We start from the raw sequence: 22,305 nt of genomic DNA on the forward strand, positions 1-22,305 counted from the left end.
GAGGGTGGAGATCGAACTGGACAGGCTGCAACGAGAAGGCATCATTTCGCCGATCGAATTCAATGAGTGGGCCAGTCCAATTGTTGCAGTCCTCAAGGGAGATGGCACCGTCAGAATCTATGGTTATTATAAAGTAACTATCAATTGTTTCTCACGGCAGGATCAATATCTGCTACAGAAGGCAGACGACCTATTTGCGACGCTGGCGGGAGGGAAAACGTTCACGAAGCTGGACTTGACCTCGGCCTACATGATGCAGGAGCTGGAGGAATCATCGAAAGGCCTCACCTGCATCAACACGCATAAAGGTCTCTTCATTCACAACAGATGCCCGTTTGAGATTCGATCGGCCGCATTGATATTCCAGAAGAACATGGAAAGCTTACTGAAGTTGGTCCCGCGCACCGTGGTCTTCCAGGACGACATCTTACTTACAGGTCGGGACACTGTCGAGCACCTGCAGAACCTGGAGGAGGTTCTTAGTCGGCTTAATCGTGTGGGCTCAGGCTAAAACGCGCGAAGTTTTCCTGGTGCCTGAAGAGAAGAATCGCAGCAGACAGCATCAGGCCCACCGATTCGAAGACAGAGGCAATCAAGACCACAGAACGTGACGGAGCTGCGGTCGTTTCTAGGGCTCCTGAACTATTTTGTGAACTGCTTACCCGAGCTTAGCACATTGTTAGAAACCCTGCACTCTTTACTGCATAAAGGAGATGAATGGGTATGGGGTAAAAGCCAAGAAAATGCCTTTGAGAAAGCTAGGAAGCTGTTATGTTCAAACAAATTGCTTGTGTTGTACGATCCATGTAAACGTTTGGTACTAGCATGTGATGCGTCATCGTATGGGGTCGGGTGTGTATTGCAACAAGCTAATGAATCTGGGAAATTACAACCGGTTGCTTATGCATCCAGAAGTCTGTCTAAGGCCGAGAGGGCCTACAGTATGATCGAAAAAGAAGTGTTAGCGTGTGTTTACGGGGTAAAGAAAATGCATCAATAGCTGTTCAGGCTCAAGTTTGAATTGGAAACCGACCATAAGCCACTTATATCCCTCTTTTCTGAAAGCAAAGGGATAAATACGAATGCATCGGCCAGCATCCAGAGATGGATGCTCACGTTGTCCACATACAACTACGCCATCCGCCACAGGCCAGGCAAAGAAAACTGTGCCGATGCTCTCAGTAGGCTACCATAGCCCACCACAGGGGTGGAGATGGCACAGCCCACAGATTTAGTGATGGTACTAGAAGCATTCGAGAGTGAGCAATCACCTGTTACCGCCCGATAGATTAGAACCTGGACGAGCCAGGGCCCCTTACTGTCCTTCGTAAAAAATTTGTGTGCTCCACGGGAGTTGGTCTAGTGTCCCATTAGAGATGCAGGAGGAAAGAAAGCCATACCAGCAGCGCAAAGATGAAATGTCTATACAGGCAGACTGCCTCCTATGGGGTAATTGAGTAGTGGTGCCAAAAAAGGGCAGGGATACTTTCATTAGTGATCTCCACAGCACCCACCCAGGCATCGTAATGATGAAAGCGACAGCCAGATCCCACGCGTGGTGGCCCGGCATCGATGCAGACTTAGAGTCCTGTGTGCACAAATGTAATACATGTTCACAGTTAAGCAATGCACCCAGGGAGGCAACACTAAGTTTATGGACCTGGTCCTCCAAACCGTGCTCCAGGGTCCATGTCGACTATACAGGCCCATTCTTGGGAAAAATGTTCTTAGTGGTTGTAGATGCATACTCCAAATGGATTGAATGTGCGATAATGTCGGCAAGCACGTCCGCTGCCACCATCGAAAGCCTATGGGCCATGTTTCCCATGCACGGCCTGCCTGATGTCCTTGTGAGTGACAATGGGCCATGCTTTACCAGTGCCGAGTTCAAGGAGTTCATGACCCGCAACGAGATCAAACATGTCACACCTGCCCTGTTTAAACCAGCAGCAAACGGTCAGGCAGAACGAACAGTTCAAACAATCAAGCAGAGCTTGAAAAGGGTAACTGAAGGCTCACTGCAGGCTCGCTTATCCCGAGTCCTGCTTAGTTGCCGCACAAGACCCCACTCGCTCACTGGGGTCCATCCCACTGAACTGCTCATGTAAAGGGCACTTAAGACAAGGCGCTCGTTAGTGCACCCTTATCTACACGAACAGGTAGAGAGCAGGCGGCTTCAACAGAATACATATCATGATCGCGCAAATGTGTCACACGAAATTGAGATCAATGATCCTGTAATTGTGTTGGACTATGGACAGGGTCCCAAGTGGCTTCCTGGCACTGTTTTGGCCAAAGAGGGGAGTAGGGTGTTTGTGGTAAAACTCTCAAATGGATTCACCTGCAGGAAACACTTGGACCAAACCAAACTCAGATTTGCGGACTATCCACAACCCACAATAGACTCTACCTTTCTCGACCCTCCAACACACACAAGTGGCAACCGACCCAGCGGTTGACCACGAAGCAGAACCCATCACGTGCAGCAGCCCAGCAGGACTCACCACCTCCAGCAGACCAGCAAGGCCAGCTTCACAGCAGTCCAGCGAGGGCCCAACAAACGACTCACCAAAACCAACATTTGCAGCAAGATAATCAACCAGGGAAAGAAAATGCCCCAGATCGATTCACATTGTAAATAGTTACACTATTGACTTGGGGGGTGGGGGGAATGTTGTTATGTATGTAAACCTGTAAATACCATGTCTAACCCCCAAAGGGCTTATCCCCTGGAGTCCCAAGGCATCCCACAATCCCTTGGGAGCACCTTTTTATAAGGGGGCCTCACAGGCTGGAGAGGCACTCTGAGATCTGTAATAAAGGACTACGGTCACATCTTACTTTGAGCTTGCAGTATCTGATGTGATTCTTTATTCAAGACATAACACTTCTAACCTGTCCAGTCCCATCAAAATTTTACATGTTTCTATGAGATCCCCTCTCATCCTTCTAAATTCCAGTGAGTTTTAGCCTAGCCAATCCCGTCTTTCATCATATGTCAGTCCTGCCATCCCGGGAATTAATCTGGTGAACCTTCGCTACACTCCCTCAATAGCAAGCACATCCATCCTCAGATTAGGAGACCAAAACTGCACACAATACTCAAGGTGTGGCCTCACCAAGGCCCTGTACAACTGCAGTAAGACGTCCCTGCTCGTATACTTATATCCTCTCGCTATGAAGGCCAGCATGCCATTTGCTTTCTTTACTGCCTGCTGTACCTGCATGCCTATCTTCAGTGACTGATGTACCATGATACCGCTATAGTAAGGAAGGACATTAGCTTGGATGATGTGGAATCTGTATGGGTGGAGCTGCGGAATACCAAAGGGCAGAAAACGCTGGTGGGAGTTGTGTACAGACCACCAAACAGTAGTAGTGAGGTTGGGGACATCATTAAACAAGAAATTATGGGCAACTTTAATCTACATATAGAGTGGGCTAATCAAACAGGTAGCGATACGGTGGAGGAGGATTTCCTGGAATGTATTAGGGATGGTTTTCTGGACCAATATGTCGAGGAACCAACTAGAGGGCTGCCATCCTAGACTGGGTGATGTGTAATGAGAAAAGACGAATTAGCAATCTTGTTGTGCATGGCCCCTTGGGGAAGAGTGACCATAATATGGTAGAATTCTTTGTTAAGATGGAGAGTGACACAGTTAATTCAGAGACGAGGGTCCCGAACTTAAGGAAAGGTAACTTCGATGGTATGAGACGTGAATTGGCTAGTATAGACTGGCGAATGATACTTAAAAAGTTGACGGTAGATAGGCAATGCAAACATTTAAAGATCACATGGATGAATTTCAACAATTGTACATCCCTGTCTGGAGTAAAAGTAAAATGGGGAAGGTGGCTCAACCGTGGCTAACAAGGGAAATTAAGGATAGTGTTAAAACCAAGGAAGAGGCATATAAATTGGCCAGAAAAAGCAGCAAACCTGAGGACTGAGAGAAATTTAGAATTCAGCAGAGGAGGACAAAGGGTTTAATTAGGAGGGGGAAAATAGAGTACGAGAGGAAGCTTGCCGGGAACATAAAAACTGACTGCAAAAACTTCGATAGATATGTGAAGAGAAAAAGATTAATGAAGACAAACGTAGGTCCCTTGCAGTCAGAATAAGGTGAATTTATAATGGGGAACAAAGAAATAGCAGACCAGTTGAACAAATACTTTGGTTCTGTCTTCACTAAGGAAGACACAAATAACCTTCCAGAAATACTAGGGGACCGAGGGTCCAGTGAGAAGGAGGAACTGAAGGAAATCCTTATTAGTCGGGAAATTGTGTTAGGGAAATTGATGGGATTGAAGGCCAATAAATCCCCAGGGCCTGATACTCTATATCCCAGAGTACTTAAGGAAGTGGCCCTAGAAATAGTGGATGCATTGGTGATCATTTTCCAACAGTTTATCAACTCTGTATCAGTCCTATGGGCTGGAGGGTAGCCAATGTAACACCACATTTTAAAAAAGGAGGGAGAGAGAAAATGGGTAATTATAGCCTGACATTGGTAGTGGGGAAAATGTTGGAATCAATTATTAAAGATGAAATAGCAACGCATTTGGAAAGCAGTGACAGGATCGGTCCAAGTCAGCATGGATTTATGAAAGGGAAATCATGCTTGACAAATCTTCTAGAAATTTTTGAAGGATGTAACTAGTAGAGTGGACAAGGGAGAACCAGTGGATGTGGTGTATTTGGACTTTCAAAAGGCTTTTGACAAGGTCCCACACAAGAGATTGGTGTGCAAAATTAAAGCACATGGTATTGGGTGTAATGTACTGACGTTGATAGAGAACTGGTTAGCAGACAGGAAGCAGAGAATCGGGATAAACGGATCCTTTTCAGAATGGCAGGCAATGACGAGTGGGATGCCGCAGGGCTCAATGCTGGGACCCCAGCTATTTACAATATACATCAATGATTTAGATGAAGGAATTGAGTGTAATATCTCCAAGTTTGCAGATGACACTAAACTGGGTGGCGGTGTGAGCTATGAGGCAGATGCTAAGAGGCTGCAGGGTGACTTGGACAGTTTAGGTGTGTGTGCAAATGCATGGCAGATGCAGTATAATGTGGATAAATGTGAGGTTATCAACTTTGGTGGCAAAAACACGAAGGTAGAATATTATCTGAATGGCGGCAGATTAGGAAAAGGAGAGGTGCAACGAGATCTGGGTGTCATGGTACATCAGTCATTTAAAGTTGGCATGCAGGTACAGCAGACGGTGAAGAAGGCAAATGGTGTGTTGGCCTTCATAGCGAGAGGATTTGAGTATAGGAGCAGGGAGGTCTTACTGCAGGTGTACAGGGCCATGGTGAGGCCTCACTTGGAATATTGTGTGCAGTTTTGGTCTCCTAATCTAAGGAAGGATGTTCTTGCTATTGAGTGAGTGCAGCGAATGTTCACCAGACTGATTCCCAGGATGGCAGGACTGACACATGAGAAGGATGAGAGGGGATCTCATAGAAACATTTAAAATTCTGACGGGACTGGAGAGTTTAGATGCAGAAAGAATGTTCCCGATGTTGGGGAAGTCTAGAACCAGGGAACACAGTCTAAGGATAAGGGGTAAGCCATTTAGGACTTAAATGAGGAGAAACTTCTTCACTCAGAGAGTTGTTAATCTGTGGAATTCTCTACCGCAGAGAGTTGTCGATGCCAGTTCGTTGGATATATTCAAGAGGGAGTTAGATATGGCCCTTATGGCTAAAGGGATCAAAGGGTATGGAGAGAAAGCAGGAAAGGGGTACTGATCTTATTGAATGATGGTGCAGGCTCGAAGGGCCAAATGGCCTACTCCTATTTTCTATGTTTCTATGTTTCTATGACACGCAGGTCTCGTTGCACCTCCCCTTTTACTAATCTGTCACCATTCAGATAATAATCTGCCTTCCTGTTTTTGGCACCAAAGTGGATAACCTCACATTTATCCACATTATACTGCATCTGCCATGCATTTGCCCATTCACCTAACCTGTCTAAGTCATCCTGCAGCCTCTTAGCCCTCCTCACAGCTCAAACTGCCACACAGCTTAGTGTCGTCTGCAAACTTGGAGATATTACATTCAATTCCTTCGTCCAAATCATAAATGTAAATTATAAATTGCTGGGATCCCAGCACTGAACCTTGAGGCACCCCACTAGTCACTGCCTACCATTCTGAAAAGGACCCGTTTATTCCCATTCTTTGCTTCCTGTCTGCCAACCAGTTCTCTATCCACGTCAACACATTACCCTCAATACCATGTGCCTTAATTTTGCACACTAATCCCCCACCTCCATATCTCCGATTTTCACATACCCCACCTCCATATCACCGACCTCCATATCCCCCACCTCCATATCCCCGAACTCCATATCTCCGACCTTCATATCCCCGACCTCCATATCCCCGACCTCTATATCCCCCAACTCCATATCCCCCAACTCCATATCCCCGACCTTCATATCCCCGACCTCCATATCCCCGAACTCCATATCCCCGACCTCCATATCCCCGATCTTCATATCCCCGACCTCCATATCCCCCACCTCCATATCCCCGACCTCCATATCCCCGATCTTCATATCCCCGACCTCCATATCCCCCACCTCCATATCCCCGAACTCCATATCCCCGATCTTCATATCCCCGACCTCCATATCCCCGATCTTCATATCCCCGACCTCCATATCCCCCACTTCCATATCCCCGAACTCCATATCCCCGATCTTCATATCCCCGACCTTCATATCCCCGACCTCCATATCCCCGACCTTCATATCCCCGACCTCCATATCCCCGACCTTCATATCCCCGACCTCCATATCCCCGACCTCCATATCCCCGACCTTCATATCCCCGACCTCCATATCCCTGACCTTCATATCACCGACCTCCATATCCCCGACCTTCATATCCCCGACCTCCATATCCCCGACCTTCATATACCCGACCACCATATCCCCCATCTCCATATCCCCCACCTCCATATCCCCGACCTTCATATCCCCGACCTCCATATCCCCGAACTCCATATCCCCGACCTTCATATACCCGACCACCATATCCCCCATCTCCATATCCCTGACCTCCATATCCCCAAACTTCATATCCACGACTACCATATCCCCCACCTCCATATCTCCGACCTCCGTATCTCCGACCTTCATATCCTCGACCTCCATATCCCCGACCTCCATATCCCCCCACCTCTATATCCCCCCACCTCCTCACCTGCCACCTCCATATCCCCGCCCTTCATATCCCCGACCTCCATATCCCTGATCTTCATATCCCCGACCTTCGTATTCCCGACCTTCATATCTCCCACCTTCATATTCCCCACCTTCATATCCCCGACCTTCACATCCCTGACCTCCATATCCCTGATCTTCATAACCCCAACCTTCATATCCCCGACCTTCATATCCCCCACCTCCATATCCCCCACCTTCGTATCCCCGACCTTCACATCCCTGACCTCCATATACCCAACCTCCAAATTCCCTGCACCCGCCCCCGGCCTTTGCTTATCTGCCTCGGTCTGGAAGCTGTGATTTGTGCTGTGCTCTAATCTGCTCACTGTGACCTCCAGGGCTGCAGTCTGTGCTCCCATGTAGGGCAAGACTTCCACTGGTCTCTGGAGCTCTCTTAGCTGGTGCCCTGTTCCAGATTGTTCAAATCCCACCTATGGCAGCTGGGGAATTTAAAGTCAATTAAATAAATCTGGAATTTAAAAATAAAGCATGTATCAGAAATGTTGACTTTAAAACTACTGGATTGTCTTAAAAATCTACCTGGTTCACTAGAAACATAGAAACATGGAAACATAAAAAATAGGTGCAAGAGTAGGCCATTCGGCCCTTTGAGCCTGCACTGCCATTCAATAAGATCATGGCTGATCATTCCCTCAGTACCCCCCTTTCTGCTTTCTCTCCATACCCCTTGATCCCCTTAGCCATAAGGGCCAAATCTAACTTCCTCTTGAATATATCCAATGAACTGGCATCAACAACTCTCTGCGGCAGGGAATTCCACAGGTTAACAACTGTATGAATGAAAAAGTTTCTCCTCATCTCAGTCCTAAATGGCCTACCCCTTATCCTAAGACTATGTCCCCGGATTCTGGACTTCCCCAACATCGGGAACATTCTTCCCGCATCTAACCTGCCCAGTCCCGTTATAATCTTATACTGTAATGTCTGTAAGCTTGTAATGTTTGTCGCTCCACACTGTGGATGTGGACATACTGTGTACTGCAAGTGCAGGGTTAATAATAAACAGAACCAGGCAGTTTTCCGGAGACTTCCGAGAGAACTGCCTGCCATGTTAGGAAGCTGTGTGTGCTGTGCTCTGTGGATATATCACATTTGGCGATGGAAGATGGGATTTTTCGGATGATTTAAAGTTAAAATTTTGTTGGTGAAGGATTCAGCCAGCCAACAGAGAGACTTTGGAAGTTTGAGTCTTTGGAAAAAAGCTACAAAATCTGAGGTAAAATGCAGCACACGGTGTGAACAGCTAGAGATTAAAATGGCAGGTGTAATCAGATATTTGGGTGAATATAGACACGACCGGGAAGGTTTTAAAGCATATGTGGATCGGCTAGAAATGTATTTCACTGCAAATAACATAATCGAAGTTCCAGACAATGCAGTCCAGAACCGGGCTGTGTTGGAACGTAAGAAAGCGATCTTCTTATCGGAGGCAGATCTGGTATTATATGACACCCTTGTAAATCTGCTTGTGCTTGATGAGCCAAAGGATACAACACTTAAAGAGATTTTAATGAAGCTGGAGCAGCACTATAAGCCCAAACCATTAGAAATTGCTGAAAGCTATCGTTTCGGGATTCAGAATCAAAAGACTGATTTAAGTATCAGTGATTACATCGTAGCATTAAAAAAGCTATCAATGCACTGTAATTTTGGAAACTTTCAAAACCGAGTATTACGGGATCATTTTGTTTTGTGGGGTGAAAATGATGCGATCAGAAGGAAGTTATTGACGACAGATGACTTGGCTTTTGAGATTGCTTGTCAGACAACGAGGTCGATGAGCATGGCCGAAGAATATTCCCGAGAATTAAATAATAATTACGGTCACCAGTCAATCAAGGTAAATTACCTGCAGGTTCAAAGTAAAAGACGGGCATGACCGAAAATCTCAGAAACGGAAAATTCTACCAGAGCGTTGAAATCGTGCTATAGGTGCCTGGGACAACACATTGCTCAAAGTTGTCCTTACGCGAAGGCAGAGTGTTTCTTCTGCAGGAATACTGGGTATTTTGCGAAAGCATGCTGACTGAAGGGTAAACCAATTTTCAAAGCTATGAGTCCAGCGTTCAAAACTATGAGTCGAAATCCAAAGAGACTACATAGCATGGAAGAACAACAACAGGACGAGGCGATGTTAGAGTTACACGTCATCAGGAGCACGAGGTTAATGGACAGCAATTCGGAAAAGCATCAAAATCCACATAGATGTGACGGGATTCAAGATACCAATGGAAATTGACACGGGTGCATCCGTGAGTGTAGTACTATATCGCGACAAATTGCGTGATTTCCAACTGGAGAAATCCAAGCTGCGAGGCTATTCAAGAGAGAAAATTCCTGTGGTAGGTCGTATCACCACGGTGAAATATAAAGTTCAATTTCAGAACTTGGCTCTAATAGTAGTGAAAGGAGACAAGCCTGCCTTATGAGGAAAAAATTGGTTGAGCTCACTGAAGCTGGATTGGAGTAAGATTTTCTGTGTGGAAGTGAGATTTTCATCAACGGATGAGGTTATCAAGAAGTATCCGAAGGTGTTCTGTGAAACGGGCAGTCCGATCCAAGGCTTCAAGATAAGTGTCAGGGTACAGAAGGACGCTAGATCGGTTTACTACAAGTCACGTTCCATACCATATGCACTGAAGGAGAAAGTTGAGCAAGAACTCAAAAGACTAAAGACTGAGAACATTATTTGTAAGATAGATCGATGTAATTGGGCTACACATATTGTTGTTGTACCTAAGTCCGATGGAAAGGTAAGATTGTGTGGTGATTATAAAGTAACCGTAAACCAGGTTCTAGAGGGTAATGTTCCCAATACATTGCCGAATATAGAAGATTTGTTCACAACACTGACAGGTGGTCAGATCTTCTCAAAACTAGACGCCATGTTTGATTATAAATACTCATCTAGGTCTATATCAATTTAATAGGCTACCGTTTGGAGTGTCTTCCGCCCCTGCCATATTCCAAGGGGTGATGAATCAGATTTTGCAAGGTATTGAAGGGGTAGTATGTTATTTGGATGACATACTAATTTCAGCACCAAATAGGCAAATTCATAATAACAGATCGAATTAAGTGCTCAAACGGCTAGAGAAGCACAGAGTACGAGTGTCTGCTCGTAAGTGTGAGTTATTTAAAAACTCAGTGGAGTACTTAGGGTACAGAGTAGACAAAGATGGTTTACATCCAACCATGGAAAAATTGGATGCGATCAGAAATGCACCCACTCCCAGGAATGTCACTGAACTTCGTTTTCATTCTTGGGTCTTTTGAACCATTATGGTAAATTCCTACCAAATTTGGCTACTATATTACATCCACTGAAGGAACTTTAAAAAAAAAACAGGTCCATTGGAAGTGGTCAAAAGAATGCGATACAACATTCAAGGAGTGTAAAAGCAAATTGTTAGAGAGCCCCATGTTAGTTCACTATGACATATCTAAGGAGATTAAGCTAGCATGTGATGCCTCTCTGTATGGAGTTGGGGCAGTAATCTCTCATGTATCAAGTAGTGGGGAGGAGAGAGCAATTGCTTTTGCTTCTCGCACTCTCAATGCCAGCAAGATTAATTATGCGCAAATTGAAAGGGAAGCTTTGGCATTAATTTTTGGGGTCAAGAAGTTTCACAAATACTTGTATCGTCATAAGTTTACCATCGTTACGGACCATAAGCCCCTAACAGCAATCCTCCATCCAAGGTCCTCAGTTCCAACATAAGTTGCAGCCCGAATGCAGAGATGGGCTTTGATTTTGTCAGCATATACATATGATATTGAATACAGACAATCAGCTGATCACAGTAATGCTGATGCTATGTCTAGATTGCCTTCCCCATCACAAGTTACACCCGATAGGGAAGAAGTGTTTTATTTTTCATACATTGATGAACTGCCAGTCACAGCTGAAGAGATTGGTAGAGCAACCAAACGTGACCCAGTGATATCAAAGGTGTATGAGTATATTGCAAATGGATGGCCAAACCAGGTAACAGACAAAGATACACATCCATTCTTCATTCGTAGGGATGAATTATCAGTCGATAAATATTGTATCATGTGGTTATACCAAATAAATTCAGGTCCAAATTATTAGGAGACCTCCATGACCAGCCCCTGGGAATGTGCTTGACCAAGAGTTTTGCATGCAGTTATTTATGGTGGCCAGGTCTTGATAAAGATATAGAGTACATCGTGAGTCAGTGTACGACATGTCAATCGGTAAGCAAGCAACCACCACCAGTACCATTACAGCCATGGAAATGGCCTCCCAGGGTGTGGCAAAGGCTACATATTGATTTAGCTGAGTTAGAAGGACAACAATTGTTCATTGTGATTGATAGCCATTTGAAGTAGGTTGAGGTATTTCCAATGTGGACAATAACAACAAGTAAAACATTGGACATTTTACGAAAATTATTTTCTTCATTTGGCCTCCCTGAAGAAATTGTTTCGGATAATGGACCACAATTTCGTTCAGAAGAATTTGCACAATTCACGAGCAAAAATGGTGTGAAACATACCAAGGTTCCACCATACCATCCTGCTTCGAATGGTGCAGCAGAGCGCACTGTACAAATTGTAAAACGTGCCCTCATAAAACAAATGTTAGATCCAAATCCAAGGAAACAACAATTGTCATTGGATCACAAATTGGCTAATTTTTTGATTACATATCGAAATACTCCTCATACAACTACTGGTAGAACACCAGCAGAGTTGTTTCTCAAACGACAGCCACGAACCAGATTCTCGTTGTTAAAGCCAAATTTGGCACAGTCCGTGGAAGAGACACAATTAAGACAGAAAGAGATTCAGGATAGAGGTAGAGTAAAAGAGAGAAGTGTGAAATTAAACCAGAAGGTGAGAGTGAAGAACCATCACCATAAATGGTTAAAGTGGTTACCAGGAAGAGTGGTGAAGATATGTGGTCCTCGCATATATTTGGTAAAGATGTTTGATAATGGGCAGGTTAGGTTTGTTCAAATTGATCATATTTTACCGACAGACATGGAAGGAGTTGAAGGTGGCAATGATTCAATTATTTCTGACTCATCAGATAGTTTTGATACACCAGGAGCAAATCCTAAATCCAATGTACTGGAAACAAATCCAGGAGAGAATCAGAATGAAAGTCTGAGTCCGAGTCAGGAAAACAAAGAGCCTGAAGTTAGAGTGAGTTCAAATGAAAATCAAGGAAATTCTGTGGAGGAAAACATTCCTCAGGATGAGCCTCGAATGAGTTTAGATTCAACACCATGTTTGGAAGGTTCTGAACCAGAGCGAAGGTATCCTCTTCGAAACAGAAAACAAGTGGTAAAGTTAAATTTGTAAATATGGAAAAAAAATAAGTTTATATCCTGTGTTATGGATAAACATGAAGGTTATGTATGATGTTTGTTATGATGGCTTCTTCATTAAGGAGGGAGAAGTGTAATGTCTGTAAGCTTGTAATGTTTGTTGCTCCACACTGTGGATGGGGACGTATTGTGTACTACAATTGCAGAGTTAATAATAAACAGAACCAGGCAGATTTCTGGAGACTTCCGAGAGAGCTGCCTACCATGTTAGGAAGCTGTTTGTGCTGTGCTCTGTGAATATATCACATATATGTTTCTATGAGATCCCCTCTCATCCTTCTAAACTCCAGTGAATACAGGTCCACTTGATCCAGTCTCTTCTCATGTGACAGTCCAGCCATCCCTGGAATTAGTCTAGTGAACCTTCGCTGCACTCCCTCAATAGCAAGAACGTCCTTCCTCAGATTAGGAGACCAAAACTGAATACAATATTCCAGGTGAGGCCTCACTAAGGCCCTGTACAACTGCAGTAAGACCTCCCTGCTCCTGTACTCAATTCCCCTAGCTATGAAGGCCAACATACCATTTGCCTTCTTCACCACCTGCTGTACCTGCATGCCAACCTTCAATGACTGATGAACCATGACACCCAGGTCTCGTTGCCCCTTCCCTTTTCCTAATCTGCCACCATTCAGTTAATATTCTGCCTTCGTGTTTTTGCCCCCAAAATGGATAACCTCACATTTATCCACATTATACTGCATCTGCCATGCATTTGCCCACTCACCTAACCTGTCCAAGTCACCCTGCAGCCTCTTAGCATCCCCCTCACAGCCCCTCACTAATGTCCTTTAGGGAAGGAAATCTACCATCTTTACCCGGTCTGGTCTATATATGACTCCAGACCCACAGCAATGTGGTTGACTCTTACCTTCTCTCTGAAATGGCTAAGCAAGCCACTCAATTGTTCAAGGGCAATTTGGGATGGGCGATAACTACTGGCCTTTCCAGTGACACCCACATCCCATGAACAAATTTTAAAAAAAGATTCTAATGAATCTTCCACTCGCCCCATTGGAGATTCCATGGAGGAGAAAGCTTCCCTGATGTAAAGGGATGTGTACATCCCCAGAGATTGACCTCAGAGCCCACACGTAGGTACAATGTTGGTCTAACATACTGCGTTTTAGGCAAGTGCCCCTGAATTCTGGATCTCACAGCTGTGAAGCCTTTACCGGAGTTCCCCATCAACCTCCACCATTTCTTCACCCACTCCCACTCCGCCAGGTCCCTCACACTCACTGAATCACCATGTACTAAATGCCTCCTCTGAGCTGGAGCCTGGGAGATAGGAAGCAAGTGCGGCAAGTGGTGAGGTGGAGGGCGATGGGTTAGAGTAAGACAAATCCCTGTAGGTACAGGAATGAATGTATCACATCCGTGGGTAACTAACTGCAGTCCCACATCCACACATCTCCAAAGATGACTCAGGCTGATTGATATATTATCACAATAATCAAGCAAGTTAATCTCTCCCAAAATTTGAAAGAATTTCCTTTGTTATGTTGATGTCGCAAGGGAGCTTTCCAGTTCATGTGTACAGGAGCTGTGGTCAGCACAGGATCATTTCAATCTTCTCTCCAGGGAACGATTGTCTTTCAACCTACAATTCAGCTTAGATAGCTGTCAATTTACCGAGACTAATACTCTGGGCTAGACTTCCCATTATTTTTGCATCGATACCGCCCACTTAACGTCTATTTTAACGCTGAGATGAGGTATACCACCCAGATATCACCCATTTATCAACAAAATGGAAATTAAGGCCTATTTATCGCTCACTTATTGCCCAGCATTACTTTCGGCATTTATTTAACGCCAAGAATTAATAATAATACCACCCGCCCCTTTTTTTTGCCGTAAAGATCAGAATAGCCGAAACTAACACCCATAATATCGCCGAACGTTACTTTCGGTACCTCGCCCACATTTCACCGAAAATATCACTCGCCGAAAAAACCGCTGAGTAAAAGCTGCTCTCACCTGAACTAAACCCAACAGTATGGATGCCATTTTGTAAATCGGAGGTTGTTTAATATAAAAGGCTGCTTCAACTTCTGGGGAGTTTTGATGTACTCTGGAGTTCTTTTAAGGTGATTTGAACATATGAACAAACATCTTATCATAATGTGGACGATGTAAATTTATAGTTTGTGAACAATAGGTATAATACTGATTGTTATTGTAATGGGGCCTGTAATTTCTCAGCCTGTCTTGATGACTACGCACATGCTGCAGACTAGAGATGGCAGAAGGTATATTCAAGAGCATTATGTGAGCATTCAGCAGAGCTGGTCTCCAGTTGTCCTGGTTAACCCTTGCCACTGGATAAAAGCCTGGCTCTGTCAAACCTGTGTGGTGGCTGATGTGCAACGGTCATCACACGTTAAAAAAATTCAGGCACAGACATCTTCCACCCTCTCAATTGGAATTTAGGACTGGAACATTGGGTCCTTATCGAAACACCTGCAAACTCGTGGAAGCAAGTCATCCTCGTTCGAGGGACCACCTATGATGATGTTGATGATGTGCCCAATCAAAGAGGTGGCAGACTGCTGAGGAGGATGAGAATTTACACCCCACACACTTACAGGGAGAAGCGGTCTTACATGAACTTGTCCGATAACACATGCCTTAGGAGACTGCGCTTCTGGAAAGAGATTATTAGTGAGATATGCCAGCTCATCAGGTGAGATGTGTAGCCTGCCAGCATCATCAGGACTGCACTGTCTGTTGAGGTCAAGGTCACTGCAGCACTTTCCTTCTACGCATCGGGTTCCTTTCAGGCCTCAGCTGGCAACATTTGCGTTGTATCACAGCATGCCACACATTGCTGGATTCGACAGGTGACTGAAGCCCTTTATGCAGGCAGGATGGACTTTATCAGCTTCCCTATGACCAGGGAGGGACAGAGTGAGAGGGCTCTAGGATTCTCCAGAATTGCAAACTTCCCCAAGGTGCAGGGAGCAATAGACTGTACGCACATCGCCATGGATGCGTAGGTTTTTTGGAACCGAATGGGATTCCACTCCCTGAATGTGCAATTCGTTGTCGACCACAAGCAAATTATAATGGCAGTGAATGCAAAATTTCCGGGCAGCATCCATGATGCTCACATCCTGCGTGAGAGCGCTGTATCTGACATGTTTACCAGTCAGTCACAAGGCCAATGCTGGATGCTTGGTGACAAAGGATATGGCCTTGCCACCTGGCTGATAACCTCCCTATGTAACACCCAGTCAGAAGCTGAGAAGCGATACAATGAGAGCCACATAGACACACGCAATATCGTCGAGACTACCATTGGAGTGCGCAGCACTTTAGATGCCTGGACCACTCAGGAGGTGAGCTCCAATACCACCCTGACCAGGTAGCTCAATTCGTGGTGATGTGCTGCATGCTGCACAACTTGGCTATTAGGACAGGACAAGAATTGCCAGAAGGGACTGATGGTCCACCTCAGGAGAGAGAGGAAGAGAAAGACGAGGAGGTGGGCGCTGACCTCTGGGCAGACAATCAGGCTGGTGATGAAACCATGCCCGCGCCCCCCTGTAGACCGCAGGAAAGGGCCCATGGTGGCTACATAGCTGCAAGACTCTTACGTCAGCAGTTCATAATTGAGCGCTTTGCTTGAAATAACGTTGGTGGTACAGCATTTACAAAGCTGCAAAACTGCTGTGTCTGCAGCTCATATATGTGCATTACCTTGGTGACAGTTAAAGTTTAAGTTGATTCAAGTTACGGTGAATTATCCCCTTTCATGTTAAGAAATCACCAGTGTGGAACGGTCCAGCTATCTGATAAAATGCGCGACAATGTTATGTGAAATAAAAAACATTTAATGAGAACATTTGTATAAAATCATAATTATAACGGAAAAAAACACCCCACCCCACCCCACAACAAATTTATAACATTTATATCATTTATTAAATTTTTAACATTTCCAACAAAACTTCATAAGCATAGAACACAAATGCAAAAAAACAAGGTAACCCGTCTCCCCCTCCCCCCTTCCCCCAAATCTCCCAACATTTATTCAATAGCAACAACAGCATCAATACTCTCACAACTACAACTCCTGCAGCCATGCACCTCACTTTTCTTTTCTCCCCCGCTTCTCTCCACCTCTACCCCTTCCTCTCCTGACTCCAAGCTGCCTTGCTGCACTGCTCCTCAGGTGCTGCTTCATTGGGGGGGAATGTCGGTAGATCCGATGGTTGACCAGATGCTGGAGAGGGTGGTCCCAAGGAGGGAACGTCCTCCAAGCCAGAAGCAAGAGTTTCCTCCTGGTTCGATGTGTCATTGGCAACCTTGGGGTTCAGTGCCGTGTTCCAGGAACACCGATAGCCCTGTGGCACCAGTGTTCCTGGCTATCACCTCCAGGGCCACTGCTATCCGCAGCACGTAATTTGTCATGATCGCGGATATGGTAACAAGCTGTTGGGATATGCCCCGTATTGTCTGGAGGATCTGCTGACCGATGTCAACACTCCTCCTGGACAAATTAACCATGTCCCCGCTTAGATCTGCCGCTTGTGGAGTAGTCCTCCGCGGGGTCGGCGCCGGCATGGAGACACTTGGGGTGCCCTGCGGCAAAGTGCTTGGGCCCGCTACCTCCACAGTGAAGGAGGACATGGCCACAGGGGCACTAAAAGTAATAGGTGCGCTTGACATGATGGAGCTTGTTGCTGCAGACTCCTCAAACTCCGCACTGTCGTCAGTGGAGAAGGCATCCTGCAGCTCCACGGGCGAGATCCGGGGCTCCTCACCACCACATTGACGATCCTCCGCTGACTCTGCCGCCAGATCTGCATCTTGCCTCGATTGTGTTGCCTGTGACTGTGATGTTGGCTGAGCTACAAAACATAAATGAGGTTGTTAGAGGAGAAGGGGGTGGTAGGGTCAAAGGGTTATTCAAATGTTACACACTGCATATGGACAACAACAGCACTACCACTAGCAAAATAATCACAGACATCACATTTAATAAACATAGCCAAATTCTGCATTACAATGATTTTCATGAGCCCGTCATCAATTAGATAATACTTTCATCAATCATCTATCATATATTGTTCAGATATGAGTGGGTGTTGCATCTATTGACTTTACATCATGCAATGGTGTATACTTTACTCACGTGGCATCACATCAGGTTCTGCTGCTGCTTGCGTGGCCGACCGGGGGTGGCTCCCCACTAGTGCCAGCATCCGCTCCTCGATGTCTGTCAGATCAGTGATGATTGATGGGCCGCCACCCGTGCGTCGCTGTTCGGCCCTATTCTTCGAAAGCTTCTTCTGCAAAAGGTAACAACAGCACAACATGGCATCAGAGCATTGCATGGGATCATTTCTAGGCACTGTCACAGACACTGATGCAACACATAACTGACAGATGTTATCATTATTAACTTCAACATGTACACAGTAAACGTAGGCTTTGAGTTAAACATTCTGGGTCTAAGTGCAATACATCAGATCTGAATTTAATTACTCATTACACTTATAATTCCAATTATATAAATATATAAGTAAATGTAAATAAATGTAATACTTACTCTGGCGGATCTGACAAGGTCGTTCCAGCATTTGCAGCACTAATTGCTCTCCCGCACCTTGTGCATCACCGATGAGACCACCTCAGCAATGTCGGCCAAAAGTTTCTAGTAAACCTTTGGGGTGGGCTTCCCATGCCCACCCCGGGTCAATTGACCCCAGCGTGACTCCACCTCCTGCAGCATTTGCCTCATTGGAGTATCTCGAAGCTCGTTTTCATCCTCCCACTTTGTCTTCCTCTCCTACTTCACTGCTCTCACCAGTCTCCTCCCCCTCCACATCATGCTGTCCCCAAATTTCGGTGCAAACAAACTAAATAGTCCTCTCAATTCTTCGTATTCCTCCAAAATATATTTCCTACCTTCCACAACAGCCAAACTACCAGACAACACATCCACACATACTTTCACCTCCTCTCTGCTCTTTCTCTCTCTCTCTCCTCTTCTGTGCATGTATTGATGACCTCTGACTACTGAAACGCAGGAAAAGGCCGTTGCCATGGCGGTGCTATGGTCACCGACATTTTACGGCAGAAGGGCAAAAAAATGACCGCTAACGCCCATTTCACATCGCTCTCGCTAACGCCCATTTTATAAAATGGAAACTAAGGGTTTTGAAAATCGGCGATAATCCGGTGATCTCAAAACCCATAATAAATGGCAATGCTGTAATAACGCCCATTTTTGGGTGATCTGCACAATAATGGAAAGTCTAGCCCTCCGACATTACTGATTTTAGCTCCTTTTCAATCAAAATGTTACATTTTTTAGGAATAATATTGTATAAATAATGTTTCTATTGTTTCTAAACAAGTGGAACAATGTAAGATTCAGCGAAAACATCGACAGCAAAAACTTAAACTTTTGGTCATTGCTTGGACATATTTTCTGTTACTTCAAAGAGCAGACAGCACTGACCTGGGGCAGGTCCAAACATGTTTAACTTGAACACACATCAGCTGGGCAGGAATGAGAATGGCTGAAAGCAGGAACATCATGGTTGATGGGCGCCTTTTGTCATGGAATGGGAACCCATCATTGAGACATTAAAGTGGCCGGTTCAGGCCATTGAAAGGCAAAGGAAAGCTATTGACCACAGACTCATCAGAGCCACACATCGAGGTACAGCCCACTTGACAAAGGAACAGGCACAGACTTGAGTTTTTTTTCAGTTGGATTTTTGGTGCGAAAAGGAGCATTTTTGCAAGTATAAGAGAGGCAGTTTTGGCTGCCATCTCCCCCTCTCTCCCCTCTTCTACGCCTGCTTGCAACACACAAGGACTAAGCATTCTGTCTGGGATGGAGAGCTGAAAAACCAGAGAGCCTTGCTACTTTGACTGGGAAGCTGACCTTGAGACTGGACTTGAAGACCCAGAAGATACGCTTCATTGGGAGAAGCAGCAAGTAAGCCAGAGGGGTAATTTCTGAGCATTTATCCAAGCCTACGCATCTTTAAGACCACCGCATAGTGTGAAAGGGTGTCGTGTGTCCCAACCAAGCCTTAGAGGTTTCAGTGGGGAGGTTTTTGCAAGGATCATAAGCGTACGCACATTCTGTTGGACAGATCCAGTGGTGCAATTTTGAATCCGAGTAGGGGTGTTTTAGATGTGGGTACTTTGCGTTAGGGGCCTGTTTAGACAGGCCAGACTGTGTGTTGTACTGTGTTTGTTTGTATTACACTACCAGAGTGCGTCTTTACAGGGTGCAGGTGTGTTTTAACTTGAATAAAAGCATTGTGACGGTGGAGACCGAAAAGATCTGTCTATGACTATACTACTGTTCACGACTATAATTCCGGAGTCTAGAACTATTGTAAGAGGGGTGATTCGAAACCACCAGGGGCAAAACCACTTACAACAATGACCTCAAAACCGTAAAGCTCAACACATTGTGCCGAAAATTCCAGCCTCGCAAGGTGTGTACAGTGTGCGCATGGACCCGGCGAGGCCTCACAAATGCCGATTTTCAGGGCGAGATGTTCATGCGCCGAATACCAGCTTTTCCGATCTATCAAGATTTCTCTTGACCGACCCTCCGCATCCCCAGTAGAAGGACATTCACGTGGGAGAGATTGGGCTATTTGCTCATCTCTTGCCCAGCAAATGTTCTTCAAACTCTTATGCCTGATAAAAGCAGGCATATCACTTACTTTTGCCAGCGTAAGAGTTTTAAAACATATAAAAATTAAATTTAATCATAAATTTTTATGTTAAAAACCCTGTCCATTAAGGTAAGTTTATTTTTAACCCTATTAAAACACATTTTAAAAAATTACAAAAAATAAATACTTTTTCTAAAACATTTTAAATATGTGAGGTACTTTTTATATTTATTATGCTGTGTTTCTTGTTTTAGCAGGGATTTTCTCATTGATAGTAATGGGATGGGATCTCGCACAAACAGAGCTCCTATTTTTAACGATGAGAATACTAACTAGTGATTGGTGGTCCAGGCCCATGTGACACCAGCATTTCCCTATGTACGGGGAAGCCATCTCCCGTATGCTGCACATGGGCCTGGACCACCAATCACTAGTTAGTATTCTCATCGTTAAAAATAGGAGCTCTGTTTGTGCGAGATCCCATCCCATTACTATCAATGAGAAAATCCCTGCTAAAACAAGAAAGGCATCCGACTGGAATCGAAGGTGAATCTGTGAACACCAGGTATTTTCGTAAAAGAGTTTCGGGTTGGAGACATTCGTCCAAAGGAAACCTCCGACCGCAATTTTCCCCAATCATTTTTTTAAATTCATTTACGGGATGTGAGCATCGCTGGCAGGCCAGTATTTATTGCCCATCCCTAATTACCTTTGAGAAGGTGGTGGTAAGCTGCCTTCTTGAACCGCTGTAGGTGTGGTGAAGGTGCTCCCACAGTACTGTTAGGGAGGGAGTTTCAGGATTTTCACTGACGATGAACAAACGGTGATATATTTCCAAGTCAGGATGGTGTGTAACTTAGAGGGGAACGTGGAGGTGATGATGTTCCCATGCACCTGCTGCCCGTGTCCTTCTAGGTGGTAGAGGTTCCGGGTTTGAGAGGTGCTGCCGAAAAGTCCATAGCGAGTTGCTGCAGTGCTTCTTGTGGATGGTACACACTGCAGCCATGGTGTGCTGGTGGTGGAGGGAGTGAATGTTTAAGGTGGTAGATGGAGTCCTGGATCGTGTCGAGCTTCTAGAGTGTTGTTGGAGCTGCACTCATCCAGGCAAGTGGAGTATTAATTAATAGAGTGATTATTTGAAACAGTTTTTTATCTGTCCTTCTGCCCTGGACTCTGCTCACGACCTGCTACAAATGTGCACGGCCACCCTGGACTTTGCTCCCCTCTCTGTCCCGCGCATACGCAGACTCCTCGAACCCGAAACTTGGTGTGGGGCCTGTATCGTGAGGAGCCTGGCACTGCTGTTGCCCACATTGCTTTGCTAAGGAGCCCAGAACTGCTTTACTGATTTAGACTTTATCTAAAATATCACTGCGATTATCTACACAAACATTTTTCTGACCTTCTGTGGCAATACTTGGGGGAGAGAGTGAGAGAGACTGGGGTGAGAGAGCGAGAAAGACTGGGGTGGAGTGAGAGAGACTGGGTGGAAAGAAAGAGAAACTGGAGGAAGCGAGTGAGGGAGACTGGAGGTAGAGAGTGAGAGTGACTGGAGGGAGTGTGAGAGCGACTGGGGAAGAGTGAGAGAGACTGGGGGAGAGAGAGAAAGATTGTGGGGGGGGAGAGAGAGAGAGACTGGGGTGGAGAGTGGACTATATATAGCAGACACCTCAAAGCGCTGGAGATGTACCACCAGCGCTGCCTCCGCAAGATCTTGCAAATCCACTGGGAGGACAGACACACCAACGTCAGTGTTTTCGCTCAGGCCAACATCGCCAGCATTGAAGCATTGACCAGTTCCGTTGGGCGGGCCACATCGTCTGCATGCCCGACACGAGACTCCCTAAGCAAGTGGTCTACTCGGAACTCCTACATGGCAAGCGAGCCCCAGATGGGCAGAGGAAATGCTTCAAGGACACCCTTAAAGCCTCCTTAATAAAGTGTGACATCCTCACCATCAATCCCTGGCCCAAGACTGCCCAAAGTGGAGGAAGAGCATTTGGGAGAGCGTTGAGCACC

This window comes from Pristiophorus japonicus, chromosome 10 (assembly GCF_044704955.1).
Source record: "Pristiophorus japonicus isolate sPriJap1 chromosome 10, sPriJap1.hap1, whole genome shotgun sequence".
Lineage (NCBI taxonomy): Eukaryota > Metazoa > Chordata > Chondrichthyes > Pristiophoridae > Pristiophorus > Pristiophorus japonicus.